Raw genomic sequence first — 24,630 nt, 5'->3', positions numbered from 1 at the left:
CTCAGCTGTTAATTTAAAAGGCCAGAGTTCTAGCAATGGCTTTTCTTGTTGCTTCTCATAGGTTTGTAAGTACTAAATCTGACTTTTGGGAAAGATGGCCTTTCTAACTTTTCACATCATATCAGAAGTGACTATGACCTGAATTTCCTGTATTTTAGAGACTGCTTTATAGACCATAGCCATTTTGGTTAACCCTCACAAAACCTCTTTGAGGTAGACAGGAATTTTTTTTTTTTTGAGACAGGGTCTCATTCTGTTGCCCAGGCTGGAGTGCAGTGGCACAATCACAGCTTGCTGCAGCTTCGACCTCCTGGGCTCAAGTGATCCTCCAACCTCAACCTGAGTAGCTGGCACTACAGGTACGCACCACCACACCTGGCTAATTTTGATTTTTTGTAGAGATGAGGTCTCGCTCTATTGCCCATGCTGGTCTCAAATTCCTGGATGCAAGTGATGCTCTCGCCTCGGCCTCCCAAAGTGCTGGAATTACAGGTGTGAACCACTGTGCCTGGCCCAGGATATGTCTTATTCCCATTTTAGGGTTGAGGAGATGGAGGCTTTGTGTCTTGTTCACCAGTTCTGTGCGAGAACCAGGATTAGAACTGAACTCGTGTGTGTCTGATCCCTTGCTCTTCTCATTACTGCTGCCTCTGCCTGATCTCCTGAGCTTTCAGGTCCTGTAGATACTGAACCAGGTGCCTACTGTAGAAAGAATGCTTGACTCACACTTCCTTTTATCACCCATAATCCTCCCTGCAGAAGATAAATGCTGGCAACATTTGGTATCTTTGTGAAACTACAAAACACAGGTATAGAAAATGGGAAAAATGTGTACATACATATATATGTTCATTATAGAAAATTGTGAAGTTTAGAACAATGTGAATTAACAAGAGAAAAAAATTAGCCATAATCCCGACACCCAGAAGCAATCACTGTTAATATTTCAGATTGCCCTCTGTACTTTAAAAATGGTTTTTTAGAGATTAAAAAAATTGAGGTATGATTAAAATCAAATAAAATGCAGAGATCATAAATGTTTAGTTCAAAGAGTTTTAACAGTTGGATACACTCATATAATCTCCAACCAAAGCAAGATATAGAACATTTCTATTTCCCTTGAATTTCCTTGTGTCTGTTTTCAAACAATCCCAAATTCCCACTACAATTCCCATGACCCTAAGCAACCATTTTTAAATTTTTACCACTCTAAGATTAGTTTCACCTATTCTTGGAATCTATAAAAAATAGAGTTGTTTGGCATTGTGTTTAACTTTTTTGCTTAATATATTTTTTAAATTCATCCTTGCTATTGCATCTCAGCAGTTTTTTAATCGTTGAGTAGTATTTAATTATGTAAATATGCAGCATTTATTTTACCCCCATTCTCTTGATGTTGGACATTTGAATTGTTTCTAGTTTGGAGCTATTATCAGTAAGGCTGCTGTGAATGTTTCAGTAAGATAATTTTTTTGTCTGCATATGTAGGAGTAGAATTATTGATTTTTAGGATAAGTTTGTGTTAAACTTTATAAGAACAAAGCAACAGCTCTTCAAAGTGGATATAGCATTTTATAGTACAAGTTTGATATGCCATTTTATTGTGTGAGTTTCAGTTGCTCCACATCCTTGTCAGCATTTCATGCCGTCAATCTTTTATGTTATTTATTTATTTATTTATTTATTTTTTGAGACAGGTCTTGCTCTTTTTCCCAGGCTGGAGTGCAGTGGTGCGATCTTGGCTCACTGCAGCCTCTCTCCTGGGATTAAGCGATTCACGGGCCTCCGCTTCCCGAGAAGCCGCGACTACAGATGTGCACCACCACACCCGGTTAATTTTTGTATTTTTAGTAGAGACGATGTTTTGCCACTTTGGCCAGGCTGGTCTTGAACTCCTGACCTCAAGTGATCCGCCTGCCTCGGCCTCCCAAAGTGTTGGGATTACAGGCGTGAGCCACTGCACCTGACTGTCAATCTTTTAACTTTAGTCATCTTAGATGGAATGAGACAGTATTGCATTGTGGTTTTAATTTGCATTTCTCTCATGACTAATGATATTGATGACCATTTAATGTTCTTGTTGACCAATGAGGTGGCTTTTTAAGTCTCTTGCCCCTTTTAAAATTGGGTTGTTTGTCTTTTCGCTATTCACTTATAGTTCTTGTATGTAGTCTGGATACATAGCCTTTGTCAGATATTTTTGCTGCACGTGTATTTTTTCAGTTCTGTGGTTTACCTATTCATTTCTTTGTGATGTTTGTAAATGAGCATATATTTTTGATTTGTTCTTCTTTTCTTTTGAGACAGAGTCTTGCTTTGTTGTCTAGGCTGGAGTACAGTGGTGCAATCTCAGCTCACTGCAACCTCTGCCTCTCAGGTTCAAGTGATTCTCGTGCCTCAACTTCCTGAGTAGATTACAGATGTGCGCCACCACGCCCGCGTAATTTTTGTTTTTTTAGTAGAGACAGGGTTTCGCCATGTTGCCCAGGCTGGCCTCGAACTCCTGGCCTCAAGTGATCCGGCAGCCTCGGCCTCCCAAAGTGCTTGGATTACAGATGTGAGCCACCACACCCAGCCAGATATTTTTAATTTTCATAAAGTCTTGTTTATTAAGTTTTTTCCCTTTTATTGTTAGTGAATCCCCTCCTCCCCCAAAATCTTTGTCTACCCTAAGGTTGCAGTGATTGTCTCTCTTTTTTTTTTTTTTTTTGGTAGAAGGTTTGTAATTTTAACTTTTACATTTAGGTCATGACCCATTTCAAATTAATTGTGTATGTGGAGTAAGATATGGAAATCAGGGTTTATTTTTTTCCATATGACTATCTGATTCTTCCAACAACATTTTAACAATTTGTTTAAAAGAGTTTTCTTCCTTCATTGGTTTGACTCACTACCTTTGTCAAGAATCAACTGATCGTGTATGTCTAGGTCTGTTTCTGCTCTCTTCACTTCCAGTCAGTTATGTTTTTCCTTATGCCAGTACCACACTATCTTATTACTGTTGGTTTATAGTGTCTTAAAACCAGAAAGCATATACCCTCTAACATTGTTCTTTTTCAGATTTCTTTGGCCATTCTAGATCTTTTGCATTCTATATAAATTTTAGAATAATCTTGCCAGTTTCTTCAGTAAGCCTATTTTTTAGTTTTTACTGTGGCGATCTTGTATATTTTATGTTAGTTTTCTTCCTAAGTTTTTTTTTTTTTAATAGAGATGGGGGTCTCACTCTGTCATCCAGGGTAGAGTACAGTAGCATGATCACAGCTCACTGCAGCCTTGACCTCTTGGGCCCTAGGAGTCTCCTGCCTCAGCCACCCAAATAGCTGGGACTACAGCCACTTGCAATCACTCCCGGCTAATTTTTAAAAATTTTTTTGTAGAGACAAGGTTTTACTGTGTTGCCCAAGCTGGTCTCGAACTCCTGGGTTCAAGTCAACCTCCCACCTTGGCCTCCTAAAGTGTTAGTATTATAGGTATGAGCCACCAGGCCTGGCCTGGAATTGTTTCTTAAATGTCATTTTCAAACTGTTTGCTCCTTTTGTATAGAAATACAATTCATTGTTGCCGGGCATAGTGGCTCCTGCCTATAATCCCAGCACTTTAGGAGGCCAAGGCAGGCAGATGACCTGAGGTCAGGAGTTCAAGACCAGCCTGGCCAAACCCTGTCTCTACTTAAAATACGAGAATTAGCTGGCCGTGGTGGCAGGTGCCTATAAGCCTACTCAGGAGGCTGAGGGCAGGAGAATCACTTGAACCCAGGAGGCGGAGGTTGCAGTGAGCCGAGATCACGCCATTGCACTTCAGCCTGGGGGACAAGAGCGAGACTTCATCTCAAAAAAAAGAAATATAATTCATTGTTATATATTGACTTCATATTTTGCAACCTTTTTAAATTCACTTATTTGTTCTGATAGGATTTTTAAAAATATTCCATAAGGTTTTCTATGTGCACAATTATGTTGTATGCTGTTAACAAGTTTTACATCTTTTCCAGTCTTCATGTCTTTTATTTATTTTTCTTGCCTTATTGCACTGACTAGCACCTTTAGCTAGTCAGTGGTTAAGTAGAAATAGAGAGAGTGGATATCCCTGCCTTGTTTCCAGTATTAGGGAGGAGAAGTTCAATGTTTCCCCATTAAGTAAGATTTTAGGTTGTTCATATACATTATTTTTCAGGTTTAGGAAGTTCCTTTCCATTTCTAGTACGTTAAGAAATCATTCAACATCACAAATGGATATTAAGTCTTTTCAGGTTTTCTTTCTATGTCTTTAAAACTTGTCTTATGGGTTTTGTCTTTTATTTATTTATTTTTAATATTTCTGAGACAGGGTCTGTTGCCCAGGCTAGAGTGCTGTGGCATAATCATAGCTCACGGCAGCCTTGAACTCCTGGGCTCAAGGGATCATCCCACCTCAGCCTCCTGAGTAGCTGGGACTATAGGTGTGCACCACCACACTTGGCTAATTTTTTTATTTTTGTAGAGACAAGAGTCTCACTATGTTACTCAGGCTGGTCTTGAACCTTTGACCTCAAGAGATCCTCCCACCTCCCAAAGTGCTGGGATTACATGTGGGAGCTGTGCACCTGGCCATCCTTTATTTTGTTAATATTTTGAATTATACTAATTGATACTTGAATGTTTAATCAGATTTGTATGCCTAAAAGAAATCCCACTTGGCTATGAAGTATTATCCTTTTAATATGTTGTTGGATTTGATTGCTGATATTGTGTTAAATATTTTTTGCATCTCTGTTCATGAGGAATATTAGACTGTAATTTTCTTCCCTTCCCTTCCTTTCCCTTCTCTTCCCTTCCCTTCCCTTCCCTTCCCTTCCCCCATTTCCCTTTTCCCTTTCCGACGGAGTCTCGCTGTGTTGCCAGGCTGGAGTGCAGTGGCGCAATCTCGGCTCACTGCAACCTCCAACTCCCTGGTTCAAGCAATTTTCCTGCCTCAGCCTCCCGAGTAGCTGGGATTACAGGCATGCACCACCATGCCCAGCTAATTTTTTTTTGATTTTTAGTAGAGATGAGGTTTCACCATGTTGGCCAGGATGGTCTCGAACTCCTGACCTCGTGATCCACCCGCCTTGGCCTCCCAAAGTGCTGGGATTACAGCTGTGAGCCACCGTGCCCAGCCTGTAATTTTCAGTCTTTGTCGAGTTTTGGTATCAGGGTTATGTTTTTTTTTTTTTTTTGAGACGAAGTCTCGCTCTGTTGCCAGGCTGGAGTGCAGTGGTGCAATCTTGGCTCACTGCAACCTCCAACTCCCTGGTTCAGGAGATTCTCCTGCCTCAGGCTCCCGAGTAGCTGGGATTATAGGCATGTGCCATCACACTCAGCTAAATTTTTGCATTTTTAGTAGAGACCAGGTTTCGCTCTGTTGGCCAGGCTGGTCTCGAACTCCTGACCTCAAATGATCCACCTGCCTTGACCTCCCAAAGTGCTGGGATTACAGGTATGAGCCACCACACCTTGCCTATTTTCTTATACTTAGCGTTTGCATCGTATATTTTTGTTCAGTCTTTTACTGGTAACTGGTTTGTCTTTACAATGAAAGTATGTTTCTTATAAATAGCATATAGCTGGCTCTTGCTTCTGGCAATCTCTGCCATTTATATTGAATTAATGTTGAGGACAGGTCTGCCTCCCTTCTTGTGGTTTGTTTCCTGTTTGTCCTGTTTGTTCTGTGTCCCTCTGTTCCTCTTATTCTACTGCCTTTTGGTTGAATTATGTATTATTTAGTATTTGCTGATATTTTATCATCCTGTTTTATCTTCTCTATTGACTTTTTGCTTATACCTCTTTGTGTTGTTTTTTAAAGTCATTGTTCCAGATTGGTGGTTGGTAAACTACAGCTCTCAAACCAAATCCGGCCCACGTGGCTCACATGTTTTTATGAAGTTCTGTTGGAACACAGCCTTGCCCATTCATTTATTTTTTATTTTGTTTTATTTAAATAATTTTTTAATAGAGATGGGGTCTCGCTATGTTACCCAGGCTGGTCTTGAACTCTTTGCTTCAAGTGATCCTCCCACCTCTGCCTCTCAAAGTGCTGGGCTTACAGGCACGAGCCACTGTGCCCAGCCACCCATTCATTTACATATTGCCTGTGGCTGCTTTTGAGTTACCATGGCAAAGGTGGGTAGTTATGACAGAGACCTTATGGCCCCCAGAACTCAAAATGTTTACTCTGTGGCCCTTTAGAGAAAAGTTGACCCTTGCTCTGGAATTATACTGTCCAAGATGGTAGCCATTAACCACATGGCTATTGAGTGCTTGAAATGTTGCTAGTCCAAAATGAGATGGGTTGTGAATATAACTACACACCAGATTTTGAAGAATGTAAACTACATTAGTCATTGTTTACCTGCAGATTATATGTTGATAATATTTTTGATATATGAGGTTAAAAATATTAAATTAATTTGACTTCTTTTTCCTTTTTAAATGGTAGATATTTGAACATTTTTAATTATATACCTGGTTCACATTATATTTCTATTGGCCAAGCACTACTCTAAGATTATAATATGCATCTTTCAAGTATCAGTCTGTCTTTTATTTTTATTTTCTTTTTGTTTTTGACTGTCTTCAAGTAAAAAATGTACTACTTCATGAACATTGTGAGACTCTTAACAGTATATTTCCAATTACTCCCTTCCCCAATCCTTTGCGATCTTTTGTCTTATATTTTACTTCTACATATTGTATAAACCGCATGGATACATTAGTGCTTTTATTCATTTTCTTTCTTTTTCTTTAAACAGTTATTAGTCTCTTAAATAAAATAAGGGATTAAAGTATGGGGGAAATGGCATAGATATAAGTGTAAAAATTCAGGCATCCATAATTAGAAAGCTACAGTTAAGATTTGGAGGGCGGCACTATGGTCGAGAGGAAGACAGGCACTGCTCTGTGACTCACTTCTATTTGCTTTAGAGAATTGACTCTGAGCCCTTGGCAGAGCTGGTCAGAGCAGTCGAGCTTCTACACGTGGCTATTAGCAGTGCTGCTAGAGATGAGCATCCATTTCTTTTGCTGTTTGCACTGGTATTGTAGCAGTGTGCTTCTTTTCTTTCCTGTAATAGATTCAGTGTCCAGAATATTCAAGCATTTTATAGTTAACTGGAAAAAAGAGAGGGCTTGGGTTCTGGAGAAACTGGACTGAACATAGTTTGCTTTGAGAGGGAGGAAGATTTGGTTTGGTGGTGTGGGATCTGAAGAAATACAGGGTAGCATAGTGTTTGGAGAATACTCCTCTACAGTGGATGCTGAAACATGTAAGATCTCACTAATAGGTACTCAGTCCCCATAAGCCAACACCAACACTCGCAACTTTCCTGAACGATAGGTGCTATTACTATTCCCATTTTATTAATACTGTAATGTTCTCTAATTAAAGGGAATGATTTTCTAAAGCCACTTTGTGCTGATAGAGATTTTAATCAGTCATGCCCTTTGGTTACTTGCTCTTTGGTTTATCTCAACTGATGGGAAAATCCCATTGGCCGGTCTCTTCCCTCTAGCCTTTCCTTTCTATGAGACTAAATTTCAGCCTTCCTTGAAAATTGAGTAGCTCTCGGAATTCCTGCTAGGTAGGAAATGCTAATGCATATATCAAAGCTGTGGTTTTTGGATTCCACATGGTTTTCACCTGCAGCTAGTGGTTTCTGAAAGTAACTGAATGTATGTATTACATTAGAAGGTGAGGAAAAAGCCCTTTAGGAAGGAGAATTCTAATTCACCGGATCATATTCCAGGACCCATTGCCTTGTCAAAGTGCTTACACATTTATTCATAAATGGGCTTGTGGAGCAAGTGTTTTCTGTCTTCCTACTGAAAAATCCTTAGAGACAACAGAAGCCATAGGGCAGAGTGGACAAAGAACTGACTTATCAGGCAGCCAGAAGCCAAGGGTTCCAGCTTAGGCTCTGCCACCACCTAGCACCTCGGAAAAGACTCTTCATTCTCTCTTCCCTTCAGTAAATATCCATCAAGAGCCCAGCGTGTGCCTCTGTTTTCTCATCTTAAATGAGGCATTTTGGTGGAAAGAATGCTGACGTCCCTTCTGGCTCTTAAATTCCAAATGCTTTTATATTGTGCACAGTGTGTAGGGCATGACATGGAAATTGATAAAAACTCGTGAGACCCTTTGATTCTCTCAAATAGCAAATGGCAGTCTCTTCTAAACCTGAAGATTAGAGTTTTGAAAATCCTTATAGTGGAATTTTTAGTTTAGGAACATACAGTAAATCAGTGTCACAGGTGAACCTATGAAAGCTCTTTATGACACTACAATAATAAAGACATGTCAAATAAAAAGATCATTGGCTGAGCACAGTGGCGCATGCCTGTAACCCCAGCACTTTGGGAGGTCAAGGCTGGAGGATTGCTTGAGTTCAGAAGCTCGAGACCAGCCTGGGCAACATGACAAGACCCCATCTCCAAAAAACAAACAAACAAACAAAAATTAGCCAGGCATGGTGGCCCATGCCTATAGTCCCAGCTACTCAGGAGGTTGAGGTGGTACAATGGCTTGAGCTCAGAAAGTCGAGGCTCCAGTGAGCCATGATCCCACCACTGCACTCCAGCCTGGGTGACAAAATGAGACTCAGAAAAGAAAAAAAAGAATCATTGGCCCTTTTAGTGGAGGCCGCCCTCTAAATTTCCACCTACCAGCTATATACTAGAAGTTTTTAGAAGGTCCTTCTCATGGTTTCAACAAAATGGTTGGAAACTACTAGCACTGTGGCAGAAGAATGTGTACTCAGCCCGTTTTGCCGTCTTTGTCTTGGCCCTGTGCTTAGACATTCATCACTTTGAGTGGGTGCCTCTCACCTTGAGACCCACAACTGTCCACTGCTATTTCAAAATGTGTGTCTACAGCGCAAGCAGTGGCCCCTTTGACCCTTATGGCAGCTGGCTGTCTCACGCAGTCCAGGAAGCTCTGTGTTGACTCTTCCTTGGTGCTTCTCTCTTGCCCTGGGCCTCTTGGGACACCTCTGTTCTGCTCTAACTGCCTCTTCTGTCCCTAGTCTTGCTTTTTCTGGGGAAATTTCCTGTTGTTTAGCTCTTGTTTGCTCTAGGTTCTATAGCTAAGGAGCAGAATTTACATCTCTATCTTTATCTTAACCAAATTATATTTTTACAATTTGCTTATTCCTTGGGATAGAGCCTTAGCTTTTGGAAAGGACTGTAGATTTACCTAGTCTAGCCGCCACAGCAAAATCTCTCTTATATTTGGGCAGAGTAAATGTTGGCAAATTCAATGTAGATCTTATAAGTTAAGTATATTTTAGCAGAGAAAATGTTTCCCATGACACCTTTGAAACCACTGAAATGATAAATGCACATAATTTTTAAAAATTCATGTAGTACACTAGAGTGTAAAATGAAGGAGGAAAATCTTCATTCCTCACTCGCAGCTTCTCTTCCCAGTGGCAGCTCCTGTTATATTCTTTTGGTGGTTTCTATTATTCCTTTAAATACCTCCATTTCTTGACTTACCAACTTTGAACAATGTATCCTGATTACTACTATAAAAGATTTGGAATTTAGTATGTATATTCTGCCTTCCGTCTCTTTCTGCCCTCTTCTCACTTTGGTTAGTTATTATTTATAATATTTACTACTTTTTGTATCTGTACTTTTGTGCCCTCTTTATAAGTTGATCCCAAGAGATGACAATCAGGATGCAGCATGTATAATATTATGGTTGTATAAATGTTATCCTCTGTAGAGAAAAAAAGTTGCGTAAATGGGACATTGAGAAGAAAGTGTATTCCTATGTCATTAAAACTTTGCTGCCCAGAAGAAACTTTCAGCCATCCCAGCGGTTTTTGTGTGGACTTTTTTGAGGGAAGTAATTTTCTTAAATGTTATATTGTTTTGCATGTATAATGTTGCTGGATGTAGAATTCTAGATCCAAAAACTGTTTTCTCTCAGAACTTTAAATACATTGCTCTTATTACTAGAATCATTGATTTGCTTTGGGCAGGTGCCATGTTTTTTGTGCCTTCATGTTCTAGCAGCAAATCGAGAGCTCTTCCTGCTGACCCGCCACCACCTTTCCCTCCTCTTTGCCAGTTTTGGCTAGGTCTAGTTGGCTTTTAAAGGGCTATGCTAATTTCAGACTGGAAAAGTGGTAGAGACCTTTAACACCTGTTCTAAATTATTTATTTTAATAAATAAGGAAGAATTTCCACCACCCCCACTCATTCCTCCCTCTGAATTCAGCTACTTTGCACCTTACCAGCTGCACACTTGTAAGAAAGGATCAGCCTGTTCTCAAAAGAGTATTTTAAGATATTCAAGTAAATATTCAGCATAAAACTAGAGTCTCGTTAATGTAAAATGCAGAATTTTAAAGTGTGCAGTTACTAATAAAATAGAATGATTAACCAGGAAAATTGATTTTACCATGTAATGTACATAAAGACATAAAACTTGGTTTTTAATAAAGATGTGGTACACCTCTAACAGATGTCCCCTCTGGCATATCTGTCTGGTTGGGTATCCAGGAAAGACGAATGAATGTGGTTTGTCTCCTTCCTTTGACATCTCTTGGACCAGTAGGTCAGGACACGGTTGCTTTCTTTGAGAGGGGATAGTTCAACAAGATTCCTGAGAGTAGCATCACATAAAGAGATGTGGACAATTTGGATAAGCAAAATGTGGCATATGCTTACAGTGGAATATTAATCAGCCTTAAAAAGGAAGGAGATTCTAATACATGCTTCAATTTGCTTCAAGCAAATTGTAAAAATGTAATTTGGTTAAGATAAAGATATAGGTGTAAATTCTGCTCCTTAGCTATAGAAGCACCTTGAGGACATTATGCAAAATGAAATAAGCCCATCACAAAAAGACAAAACACCAGATGATTTCACTTATATGAGGTTCTTAGAGTAAGTCAGATTCATAGAGACAGAAAGTAGAGCGGTGATTGCCCCGACCTGAGGAGAGGTGGGAATGGGGAGTTGTTTAATGTGATTCAGTACTACTGGAGATTGGTTACCCAGCAGTGTGAGTGGACTTAATGCTGCAGAACTGTACGTTTAAAATGGTTAAGACACTAAATTTTATGTGTACTTTACCGCAATTTAAAAAAATTTTAAAGGGATTCAGACAACTTGGAATACTATTTTAATAGTAGAATTTTACATGAAACCTTTCTTTTGATGGTTGAGAATGGAGAGAATGCTGATGTGAAACCTAGAATACTTAAAAAATGTAAATAGAGAATTATGAATTATTGATAATTCATGAGTGAATTATCATATAATATGAGTTATCACATTTGAGTTCATAGTTTTCAGTTACTGCTTTTCTATTTTATGCTTTATTTATTAAAATGCTTTTTAGATCTGGCCTTTCTCATCTCACCTGTTGTATGGGCTGTAACACATCTGGCAAATGGATGGATTGATTTTTAGATGAAGGTCTGCTTTAATCGAGCGAGAGTGTAAAGTGTCAACTCTACAGACTTTGACAAAAGCACAGCTGGGGAAGCAGAACAATTGTGTTTATTAAAAATTACCTGTATCAGCTGGGCATGGTAGCTCATACCTGTAATCCTAGCCCTTTGGGAGGATGAGATGGGAGGATTGCTTAAGGACAGCTTAAAGACCAGCCTGGGCAACATAGCAAGATCCCATCTCTAACAACAACAACAACAACAACAACAACAACAAAAATAAAAAAATTAGGCATGGTGGCTCATGCCTGGAAACCTAGCTACTCAGGAGGCTGAGGTGGGAGGATTGCTTGTGCTAAGGAGTTTGAGGCAGTGATGAGCCGTGATTATGCCATGGCAACAGAGCAAGACCCTGGGCAACAGAGCAAAAAAAATATCTATATGTATTTTTTAAAAATAATTCAAACTCAGCCAGGCCAGATGCCTCATGCCTATAATCCCAGCCCTTTGGAATGCTGAGATGGGCAGATCACTTGGGCTCAGGAGTTCAAGAGCAGCCTGGACAACATGGCGAAACCCTGTCTCTACAAAAATTACAAAAGTTAGCCGGGTGTGTTGGTGTGCCCCTGTAGTCCCAGCTGTGGCGGGAGGCTGAGGTGGGAGGATTACTTGAGCTGAGGAAGTCGAGGCTGCAGTGAGCTGAGATTGTACCACTGCACTCTGGCCGAGGGTGACTGAGTGAGACCCTGTCTCAAGTAATAATAATAATAATCATCATCATCATCATCATCCAAACTCTAAGATTTCTATAGTTTTTTTTAAATTTGTAATTATTTCATTAAAGTTTAGGAGATTTTAGCAATGACTTAGCTTTCTTTAAATTTGAAAACATAGAAAGGTTTCTCAGTGTCTCCAATAAAATTCAGCATTTCCATTTAAAGGCTCCTGTATGCAGAAATTTGGAACTAGCACTGAAAGCCTGCTTTCACCTCACACATTAAAGCACTGTGTCATCTCAGGATTTTATTTTAAATAACATGAAGCTAAGTTTAACATCACCTTATACTTATATGACCTTTGTTGTGTTAGAACGCTTTCATGTTTCATAATAGCAGTAATATTTGAAAATTAATGTTTTCTTTCTGTACCTTCATGTTATAACCATAATTAAAAGTCTCATTATCATCTATGTTTCTAACAATGTGTTATATTATTGAGTACTTATCTTCATGTAATAGTATAATTTTTTGTGATAGTATAAGGTGCTAATAATTGAAACAAATTGCCCTCAGCATACTTAGATGTTAGGAAAGTGAAATACTATTTTTTCCATGTCTGTTACCTAAATGCAAACAGATTTTCTGTTTGAGTTGCCCATATCATGTGCATTTAGGATTAGTCCTGTATAATTTATAGTGGTGTTAGCGGAAATAAAGCATACAATGTATAAATCCTGTATTTTAATTGCCAGATGTAGAAATCCTTAACATTTTCCTCGTAGTTCTTTTTTTTTTTTTTTGATACTTTATGCTTTTTAAAAATTCTGCTAGTACATCATAAGCCAGCAGAAACTGCAGCATGTTTGTGTTTATTTAGGGGAGGTTGGTGGATGAATGAAAAATGACTGCTGTGGCCCAAAGCCAAGTTTGTCCTTGTACTGATAGGTGGTTCCATGTTTAAATACGATCTCCAGATCTGAGGGGCCTCCTTTTTGGCCATTCAAGAATCTCTGAAGCAAAGATTTTTCATTTCATTCAGCTTGCTGATAGTGCAGAAGCCAAAGGTTTGCAAAATGAGAATATTCTAGAATCTCCCTTTTGTGCCTCTTTTTCCCAAATGCAAAAGGACTCAAATCTGTGATGGGTATATGGGTATTTACTATAGTTTTGTTTGTTTTGATGGAGTTTTGCTTTTGTTGCCCAGGCTGGAGTGCAGTGGTGCGATCTTGGCTCACTGCAACCTCTGCCTCCTGGTGCGATCTTGGCTCATGGCAACCTCCGCCTCCCGGGTTCAAGCGATTTTCCTGCCTCAGCCTCCCAAGTAGCTAGGATTATAGGCATGTGCCACCACACCTGGCTAATTTTGTATTTTTAGTAGAGACCGGGTTTCACCATGTTGGCCAGGCTGGTCTTGAATTCCTAACCTCAGATGACCCACCCACCTCGACCTCCCAAAGTGCTGGGATTACAGGCGTGAGCCACTGTACCAGACCCGTTTTTTTAGGTTGTTTTTTTAATGTGTGTTTTTTTTTGTTTCTTTGTTTGTTTGTTTTAGTGTTTCAAATGTTTTATCTTTATTCTATCTATCTATCTATCTATCTATCTATCTATCTATCTATCTATCTATCTAGTAATGGGATCTTGCTGTGTTGCCCCAGCTGGTCTCCTATTCCTGGGCTCAAGCGATCCTCCCACCTCAGCCTCCCAAGTAGCTAGGATTGCAGTCACACATCACTGTGCCTGTACTGTATGGTTCTTTAAACTTTCTATATATTTGAAGTTTTCATAATAAAATGTTGGGGAGGAGTAGAACTGTGAAACTAGAAACCTGTGTACATTTCCAATAGAGTAGGGCAGTTGAGGTGGTTCTCAGTGATCCACAGGTTCCGAACAGACTAATTAGCTAATGCCCATGTGGCTGATGGCTTACCTGCCCATCAGCAAGGCTGCTGGAACACTTTCCTCCTTGCTGCCCAACACTGGGGACCATCCTATACAAGCTATTCTTGCTCCTTGTGCCTCCTTACTGCTCTTCCTTCTCTCTTTCCCTCCTCCTTTTCTGATGTTTTTCATTGGTCTTCTCTCTGAAGACCCACATCAGTGGCTTCTCTAAAAACATGGACCGACCGTCCACCTTTCCCACCATAGGAAAGGGAGGTGACAGAGAAGGCACTGGCATTTACAGAGTCTCTCATGTGCCAGGCACCATAACACACACTTTTCTATTTTGTTTTGTTTCTTAATCTTCACAGTAACCCATTTTTTAATTGAGGAACTTGCTCAGAGTCACAAAACCAATCAATAAATTCAAGCCCTCCTCTCTCTCTTCCCAAATCCCATTCATGCTCTTTCCAAAATGCCTGCTCCCTCCTAAGATATCCATTTATGATCCTTCCCTTCGACTAGAAATGCCTTGTGAGATGCCTTCTGTGCCACCCAGAGTCCTTGGGAATTCTTTGCCTTTGGGACTCTTGTAAGAAGTGAAAAGAAAAAGTCAGGGATTGTCACGTATTCTTCTTAGTGTTCCCGCACCTAGCAAGTAATACCTTGTGGCCACTTGGAAAAACGTTTAAATAAATGAATGAGCAGGAGATCCTGTACCACACTTGGAACATGTCTTCCCACTCACTGTCCTGCTCAGAAGGCCATGCAGACTGTTTTCTTTCTTTTAACAGTATAAAGTCGTGTTAGAAATGTTTTCAATTGCTTTGCTTACAGTAAGGCAGAGAGGAATGACATTCTTTTGATAATTGCACCATAATCTACCTTATTTGTATTGCCTTACCTTTTGTTCAGACTGAAAGAGCCACCTGAAGGTAGGAGTATGTACATGCCTTGGAATATTAGGTCTGAAGACTTTTCATGCCATTTTTTAAGGGAAAATAATTTAAAAGGTAATCAATATCATGCAATGCTGCAGAAATCAGTATTCACACCACTGTTTTCTGAGTATTACATTAGGTGTCATCTATTTGATAAAGAGAATTGGGGAATTCTTGTGAATGACCATGTGGTACATTGGTTCATCTTCGTAAATTAATGACTCCGAATTCTTGGCAGATTAGTTTCTAGTTTGCTATAATTGCAAATTAACCCCGGAAGAGTCTTCACAAACTAAATCAAGGGGCAAGAAGCATTGTGTTTCTTGATGTTACAGCTTTTGGTAGGTGATTCTTTGTTCTGAGGGGGGCTGAAATGACATTCTCCATGTGATGAGCAGCCTATCAGGTGGGCCCCCCATTTCTTCTCCTTCTGGTAATGCCGTCATACCCTGTTCCTTCATCACATTAAATTGTTAGTGCTAATGATGCCTTCATTTGGAATTTGCCTAAAAATCTGACATGAATGTCCATTTAGGATTGCTAAGTTAATGACATAATGAAACTGTGAGAATTTAGAATATACTTCTCCACATGGTTGATGGCTTCCTCTTATTTCTGGTCATTTGCCTGCAGGGGCATCAGGAAAAGGGGGCTGCACAAGCGGAGAGGAGAGAGGAGTAGGTGGATCCTTCCAGGCACCTACCTCTTTTTTTTGGTCACTGTTTGTGAAGGAGTAGTTTACTTCCAAATTTGACCCTGCCCAGATGCCATTAGGGGATTTTCTTTTCTTCTCAAATTAGTGTTAGTGGGTTTATAGGAAAGCCGGAAGGAACCAAAAATGACAGTTTCCAAAGAGATGGAACATCTTCAGAAACATACAGGGTTAAGATATAAACTTTGTTGTTTAGGTAACTGGCTTTGAATGTTTTCTTTTGTGTCATTTCTATCTGCAAATGTTAATGATTGTGGAATATAGTAATACCACAGTAACTCAGATGGATGGAGGTGAAGATAGATGGGAGGACATTTTTGAAGAAATGTAATGTATTCTTTTAAGGAATGGGTGGGTGGTATCTGTAACTGTGTAAGCAAAAATGTTACCTGATAAACATGGACTTGTGGAGCCAGAAGGAACTTGGAAGTGATCTGGTCCATCCTCTGTCACGTTACAAATTTACAAAAGAGGACTGGAGGCTCAGAGAAGCTGTCATATTCAAGGTCATAAAGCCAATTCGTAACAGAGCTGAGTTCTGTATACCCTTTAAGACAAGTCATGACTTAACATCGCAGTAGTGATTTTTCACATATTGAGTGAATCTTTGTGAAGCCCTTGACATTTTAAAAAAAAGTATATTCAATGAAAGCTATGAACATTGTCTTTAAAAGCCAAATAGTACAAAAAAAGTTTATAATAAAAAATGGCAGTCCTCTGCTACCCTCATCCTGTCCCTCAGAGACAACCACTTTCAATTCTTTCTTTTGATATTTATTTTCTCAAATAATGTACTTACTGCTACTTCTTCATTTTTTTTTAACTTTTATTTTAGGTTCTGGAGTACATGTGCAGATTTGTTATATAGGTAAATTTGTGTCACAGAAGTTTGTTGTACAGATTATTTCGTCACCCAGGTACTAAGCCTGGTACGCAATAGTTACTTTTTTCTGATCCTCCTCCCACCCTCCACCCTTAAGTAGGCCCTAGTGCCTGTCATTCTCCGCTTTGTGTCCATTTTGGAGGAACAAAGTGCCTACTTATAAGTGAGAACATGCAGTATTTGATTTTCTGTTTCTGTGTGAGTTTGCTAAGGATAATGGCCTTTAGCTCCATCCATACTTCTTGATTTTTCTGTTTATCTTTTGACTTACAAATGGGATAGGTAAGGATTCAGCTCTGTTGCTCTCACCCACTCCAGGTTGCTTCCTTTCCCCACCCTCAGCCTTCCTCCAACTTTGTTCTCTTTGGTCTTCTTTTTCATAATTGTTTTGGCTATTCTAGATCCTTTGTATTTTCCTGTGAACTTCAGTATCCGCTTATAAATTTACATAAAAGCATCTGGTAAAATTTTGATTGGGATTGAATTAGGATATATAATATTTTCTTTTAACCTATCATAGTCTTCCTTCAAGTTATACCAATTCACATATAGCATAAGAATCTTACAGTAATATACTTAAATTTCCCAGCTCCCAACCTTTGTGCTATTTGTGTTAATAACATTTATATGTTATTAACAGCATGCAACATTGTTATATTTCTTATTTAGTCGGTGATTTTCTAAAAGAATTAAGTAATAAGAAATCTTACGCTGGGTGCAGTGGCTCACGCCTGTAATCCCAGCACTTTGGGAGACCACAGTGGGAGGATCACTTGAGCCCAGAGTTCGAGACCAGCCTGGGCAATGTGGAAAGACTCTGTCTCTACAAAAAGCCAAAAAATTAGCCGAGCTTGGTGGCACCCGAGCTTAGTGTCACATGCCTGTAGTCCCAGCTACTCGGGAAGCTGAGGCAGGAGGATCCCTTGAGCCCAGGAGGTTGAAGCTGCAGTGAGCTGTGTTCACACCACTGCACTCCAGCCTACGTAACAGAGCAAGATCCTATCTCATTTAAAAAAAAGAAAAGGAAAAGAAATCTTATCTATTTACCCATGTAAGTATTTCCTCATTCCTTTGTGTAGTTCTATACATATTTCCATCTGTTATCATTTCCCTTTTGCCTGAAGGAGTCAACCATGTCTTATGGCAAAGACCTGCTGGTGATGAACTCTTTCAGCTTTTTTGTTTGTTTCATTTCTTTAGAGATGAGGTATCACTATGTTGCCCAGACTGGTCTCCAATTCCTGGGCTCAAGTGGTCCTGCCTCAGCCTCCCAAGTTCTTTTGTATGTATAAAAATGTCTTTATTTCACCTTTTTTTTTTTTTACTTTTATTTTTCCAAACAGAATCTTCCTCTGTTGCCCAGGCTGGAGTGCAGTGGTGCAACCTCAGCTCACTGCAACCTCTGCCTCCTGGGTTCAAGCAATTCCCTTGCCTCAGCCTCTCAGTAGCTGGGATTACAGGTGTGCGCCACCACGCCTGGCTAATTTTTGTATATTTTAGTAGAGATGGGGTTTTGCCATGTTGGCCAGTCTGGTCTTGAACTCCTTACCTCAGGTGATCTGCCTGCTTCGGCCTCCCAAAATGCTGGGATTACAGGCGTGAGCCACCACACCTGGCCTCACCTTCATTTTTGAAAGATATTTTTGCTGGGTATAGAATTCTAAATGGACAGAGTTTTTTTCTTTCATTCGTTTTAAGATACTGCTCCACTTTCTTCTCACTTGCATTATTTCTCGACAGAAATCTGTTGTCATCCCCATATTTTTTCTCTGTATGTAATACAACTTTCTCTGTGGCTACTTTTTACAAGTTCTTCTTTATCATGAGTTTTGAGTAATTTGGTTATGATGTGCCCTGGTAATGTTTTCTTCAAGTTTCTAATCAGCTTGGGATTTACTGAGCTTCTTGGATTTCTGGATTTATAGCTTTCATCAAGTTTGGACATGTTGGGCTGGGTGCAGTGGCTCATGCCTTTAATCCTAGCACTTTGGGAGGCCGGGGCAGGTGGATCTCTTGAACCTAAGAGTTCACGACCTGCCTGGGCAATATGGCAAAACCCTGTCTCTTCAAAAAAATACACACACAAAAAAATTAGCTGGACGTGGTGGCACATGCCAGTAGTCCCAGTTACTAGGGTGGTTGAAGTGGGAGGATCACTTGAGCTTAGGGAGGTCAAGGCTGCAGTGAGCTGTGATTGTGTCACAGCACTCCAGCCTGGGTGACAGAGTGAGACCTTGTCTCCCCACCCCCCAAAAAAAAAAGTTTGGACTTTTTTCAACCATTATTTTGAAAGATTTTTTTTCTTTTTCCCGCTCTCATTTTGTCTTTTAGGGACTCCAATTACTCATGTATATTGAGGTGCTTGAAGCTGTCCTCTAGGTCACAGATGCTCTCTTTAATTTTTAAAATTCTTTTTCTCTGTGTTTTATTTTGGATAGTTACTATTGCTGGGTCTTTATCTCAGACATTGTAATTTTCGTTTCTAGAAGTTCTGTTTGGTTTGTAGCTTATCATTTTCAACATATGGAGTGCAGTTATAAATACCCTTCAGTGTCCTACTCTGTTAATTCTAACATCTGTATCAGTTCCACATCACTTTCAGTTCATTGATTACTGTTATTGTGGGTTGTGTTTTTCTGCCTTTTTGCATACCTGATAGTCTTTGTTATTTTACTTTTTTCTTTTTTAAGCTATCTCCTACAGGAAGGAAACCTGGTAGTCTTTATATTGTAAATTTTACCATCTATTATAAATTTTACCTTGTGGTGTACTAGATATTTTTGTATTCCTATAAATGTTCTTGAGCTTTGTTTCCAGTATGTCATTGAGATATTTGGAATCAGTTTGATTTTTTCAGGTCTTACTTTTATAGTTTGCTGGGTCTGGAGCAGTGTTCATTGCCTAAGACCTTCCAAACTAGTCTCCCCAGTGCTGTGATGTATGTTTTCCCAAGTTAGCTGGTGGGAACAGGCGTTGTTCTCAGCCCTGTGTGAGCACCATATATTGTTCCTTTGAATCCTTTTGGATGGTTCTTTCCCCAGCCCTGGGGAATTGCTCACCCATTATGTGCTGATCAGTCCTCTGCTGAATCATCAAGGAATTCCTGTGCAGCTATCCAGCGTTCTCTAACCAGTAAACTGGGGCAGTCACTGGGTTCATCTCGTTAGTTTCCTGTCTCTCAGGGATCACTGTGCTTCCTTGCCCAATGTCCAGTGCCTTCAGAACCATTGTTTCATGTATTTTGTCTGATTCTTTTGGTTGTTTTGGCTGGGTAGGTAAATCAGTCCATGTTATTCCATCTTGGCTGGAATGGAAGTTGCTCCATTGTCTTTTGTGTCTTTGCATTCAAACATGCTATCCTGAAATCTAATGTCAGTTTTATTCAAGATCCTTTTTATATAGCCTCTTTTTTCTTTTATTCTTCTTCTTCTTCTCTCTCTGTCTCTCAATCTGGGCCTTTCTGGAATTTTCGAGAATATTCTTTTTTCTCTCCCAGTGTTTTGAAATTCCACAGTAATGGGCCTTGGAAGTGTTATGCTGGGTACTCCCTGTGGGCTGTTACAGACTGAAGACTTGTGATTTGTGACTTGTGTCTTTTATTTTGGGGGAAGTATATTGTTTTATTTCCTTGACAGTTTTTTTCTTTCATTTCTCTCTTCTTTCTTTCTGGAACTCCCGTGGTTAAATGTCGGTTTCCTGGATTTATCCTCTAATGTTTTTGTCTTTGTTTGTTCCTTTCTATTGTCTTTCATCTTTTTGTTCATTTCTTGGACATTTCTCTGACTTTCCCTCTTCAATACTTTCATTGGATTTTTTTTTTCTTTCAACTCCTATTTTAATTTCTAAGAATTCTTGTCTTCACAATATTCCTTTGAAAGAATGCATACAGCTCTTCCTTCTTGGATGTAGAATTATCTTTTATGTCTATAAGGACATTAATTTTTCAAGTAATTCTCTGTGCATGGTTCTGATATGCATGGATTTCAGTCACCAGGTTAGTTAAATAACACCAGTCCCCCAATAATATGATTCCAATTTCAGTGACTACGATGTGTTAACTGTGAGTAATTGAATAAAGTATAAACTTCACTACTAGCTCTTCAGTCCACTCATCCCTGTGTAGAAAACAGATGCACATCCTAATCTGTCACCAATCAGGTCACTTCTTTCAGAGTCTGTGTGTCTGCTCATTCATTATTCTATTCACTCAGACAGCAAAACATGTCATTATGTTGTCTCCTTGTTTCTCAGTGATAAACCCAGGCAACATTCTTTTCAAATGGATAATCAAAAGAGAGAATTGATCAACCAAGATGAAAGTGTCATAAGGAACCAATAAGTGATAATGTTGGAAGTGAAATTCAAATGAAAACAAGTAGAATTATAAAGAAGAATTAGCTGACCATGGGAATGTTGACACTGCTGCCATTTGAGTTACTGTAAATCTGCAGCCAGAGGAACTTAACGAAGGCAACTTATCAGCATAAATGAGGAAAGTGGTTGTGACAAAAAGGATGAAGATGTCCCAGAAGAAGTAACGCCAGCACAAACTTTCACATTAAAGGAGCTCTCAGAGATATTTCACTACATTGAAAGCGCAAAGGATAACCCATTGGAAGCTGATTCACACTTACAAAGGAGTACAACAGTTCACCCAGGCATAGAAGAAACACTCACTGCATATCATAAGTTACATGGCAAGAAGAAGTCACACACTGTTTAAACTACTCTGAATAAGTTCTTTTGTTTTTAACAAAAGCTCATACTTTATTCACATTTCCTCAGTTTTTACCTAATGTCCTTTTTCTGTTTCAGTTTCAGGATCTCATCTAGGATACCATATTATATTTGGCCATCGTATCTCCATAGGCTTCTTTAGACCACGATGGTTTCTCTGACTCTCCTTGTTTTTGATTACCTTGACAGTTTCAGGATGAAATTGGCCAGCTAATCTATGGAATGTCCTCCAACTTGAGTTTGTCTGATATTTTTCTAGTGGTTAGACTAAGGTTATGGGTTTTGGATGGAAGACCCGTGATGAAGTGCCATCCTCATCACTTCATATCAAGGGAACATGCTGTCAATGTGATTTCTCACTTGGGATGTTAACCTTCATCACCTGGGTTGAGGTGGTGTTTGCCAGATCTCTCCACATGAAGTTACTGTTCTCTCTCTTTCCACACTCTGCTGTTTGAAAGGAAGTCACTGTACACAGCCCAAGTCTAAGTGGTGGGGAGTTATGTTCCACCTCCTTGGGGGAGGAGTGTCTGTAATTCTTCTGAACAAGAGATTTGTCTCTTATTTGTTATTTAGTCATTGATCTATATCATTATATAGACATAAGTTTTATACAAAGAAATAAAACACTTTAATTCTCAGTGGTTTCTGATGCTTTAAATTGCAGTGTACTAAATGTTGTGGCTTTACCTTTTGTATGTTTGTTTGTTTGTTTCTCTATTTTTAACCCAGAGTCAGAGACTTAATAATGTTTTGATGAAAGTTTCTAAAGGTCACAGAAAAATCCATTTTTCTTTGATTTCAAGGTGAGTGTAGAGCACCTTTAGAGTGCAAAGGACAACCCTTTGGAAGATGATTCAAACTTACAAAGGAGTACGAGTGTAGAATACTCACCTTTCCGTTGTCCAGATGTTTTTATGATCCTGTACTACGTGCAAAGCAAGGACTGGCTGTAGTTTGTAAAGTTTCCTTCAGCTCCCTACTCTGTGCTTGTTTCCTCAGAGTTCCTTTATTTCTGTCTGTATATTGGTCTGTTTTGGTTTTTGTCTGTCATGTTGGAAGCTTTCTTTAAATATTTGGCTGTTCTTGGCCATCCATTATTTTTTAAGAATGAACTAAAAATTGATAAGAAGCTCTGGGTGTGGAGGCAAATCTTATTGATGGTCTTTCTGTGTAGGATGTTGAGGTGAAAAATTGGCTTTATAATTAATACGTCTTTTCTCTGAGGCTGATTCAGTTCCTTTATGGCTTACACTTCTTGTATCTACATGAGAACTCTGCCTAGATAAGGTCACAGAGATTTTCTCATGTTTTTTAGCAGTTTTTAATTATTCTCAGTTTTATATTAGGTATATGATCTATTTTGAGTTAATTTTTATATACGGTTATGAGGCATGGGTATGAGTTTATTTTTTGCATATAGATATGCAATTATTCCAGCACTATTTTATGAAAAGTAAATTACTGAATTACAACTCCTTAGTCAAAAATCATTTGGTCATATACATATGGGTCTATTTCTGGACACTATTCTATTCCATTGATCTATATGTCTGTTCTTTCACCAATACCATACTGTCTTGATTACTGTAGCTTTGTAGTGAGCCTTGAAATCAAATATTGTACCTTTAATCTTGTCTTTTCTATATAAAAGTTTATTCTGTTCACTTTTCCACAAAAGTTTTAGTCAGTTTGTCAGTTTCTACAAAAAGTCTGCTAGCTCTTTGATTGGAATTTTGTTGAACCTGTAAACCATTTTGAGGAGAATTAACATCTTAACTACATTGAGTCTTCCAACCCATGAATGTAGTGTATCTTTTCACTTACTTGGGCTTTCTTTGATTTCTCTCATCAGTGTATTATAGTTTTCAGCATGCAAATTTTGCATATGCTATACTGGAGTTGTCCCTTAGTATTTTACCTTTTGATCTATTGTAAGTCATATATTTTTAAAGTTCCACTTCCAGTCATTTATTGCTAATATAAAGAAATATAATAGCTTTTTAATTTTGACCTTGTATTCTTAAACCAACCTTACTTACTCACTTATCAGTTCTAATAATTTATTGTAGAGTATTGGATATTTTTTGTTTGAGAAATTCTATCTACAAATAAAGACATTTGCATTTATCTCCCCAGTACAAATTTTCCCATACACATTTTCTTTCTCTTGCCTTTATTGCTCTGGCTAGGACCTCTAGTACATTGTTGAATAGAAGTTGTGAGAGCTGACGTCTTTATCTTATTCCTGATCTTAGGAGGAAAGCTTTCAATCTTTCAACGTTAAATATGAATTAGCTGTAAGGATTAAGTTTTTTTAGAGATTGATGCTCTGATTTTCAGCTTGGGGGATACAAGCCTAACTGCTGTGCTCTGGGTACAGATTGGCAGAAGGGAGCTGGACAGCCTCACTCCTCGGTATGTGGGGGATGGCTACCCCATTTCGTCAGCTCATTTCGCCTCACTGTCACTCTTCACCATTGTACCTGGTGCCGCTGAGCCTGCGGAGATCGCTTTCTCCAGAGTCTAAACCTCCTATCTAGCTCCTACTGGCCTGGGGTGATACCAGTCCCCTGGCTTCCCTGGGGTAGGGGATCCTATTACAGCCTTGCTCCCTCCTGACATGGCTCCAGTCCTTATCACCTGCTCGTTTTAGGAATCTAGGGCCTGGTTGTGCTGAGATTTTGCATGGCTTAATTGGGTGAATCTGCCTTTTGTAGAGCACTCAGATTTGTTTCTGCCTCTATGCAGAGCTCTTTGCCACTCTTCTCCCTGCTTTTCCTCTACAAAGAGAGTGCCTGCAAGGTGAGCTGATACCCCATTCTCTGATGCTGCCTCTCCTGTTCTCTTTTCCTCCGTAGGTGTTATCTTCTCTCTGCAGATAAATAGTGTGTTCAATCGCTCATGTTTAACTTCCTGGAAATTTTTAAAAAGTAGTTTATTTTCTGAAATAGTTGGCCTTTTGGTTTGCAGGGATGATGTTTTGTTTTTCTTATAGCCTTGATTATGTTACTAATTTGATTAGTAAGTCCTTTGATTGAAGTCAAAAGGTAAATTTTAGTACAAAAGTAAATTTGATCCTAGCCTCTGAAAATTTCAGATGTTCTAAATTCAGGTCCATCTAATTGTATATTGATAATATATTTTACATTTAGAAATTATTATTAATGTAATATCTTTCATGTTTGCATCAATCTTTTCTGTGTTAAAGTGAGTTGACAATAGGGGATTGTTTGAAATATTCAAAATAGTTTCTTGTGAAAAGTATTTCTTATTGAATGCTATTGATTCTTCGTAATGTTGAACTAATTTTTTTCTTAAGCCTCGTATTCACAAGT

At 39.0% G+C, this 24,630-nt stretch overlaps 1 protein-coding gene and 1 long non-coding RNA gene across 3 annotated transcripts in view; both read left to right on the top strand.

The window, feature by feature from the left end:
* The window catches only part of PARN (poly(A)-specific ribonuclease), a 192,233-nt gene that overhangs the window by 145,323 nt on the left and 22,280 nt on the right, over window positions 1-24,630 (top strand). The gene's annotated exons all lie outside the window — the stretch shown is intronic.
* On the top strand, window positions 13-22,782 carry LOC134729404 (uncharacterized). Its single transcript, XR_010110476.1, has 2 exons — window positions 13-359; window positions 20,807-22,782. It is a non-coding gene; the product is annotated as an uncharacterized LOC134729404 (long non-coding RNA).

This window comes from Pan paniscus, chromosome 18 (assembly GCF_029289425.2).
Source record: "Pan paniscus chromosome 18, NHGRI_mPanPan1-v2.0_pri, whole genome shotgun sequence".
Lineage (NCBI taxonomy): Eukaryota > Metazoa > Chordata > Mammalia > Primates > Hominidae > Pan > Pan paniscus.
Note: the sequence above shows the minus strand (reverse complement) of the source record. Positions and strands in the feature narration are given on the sequence as shown.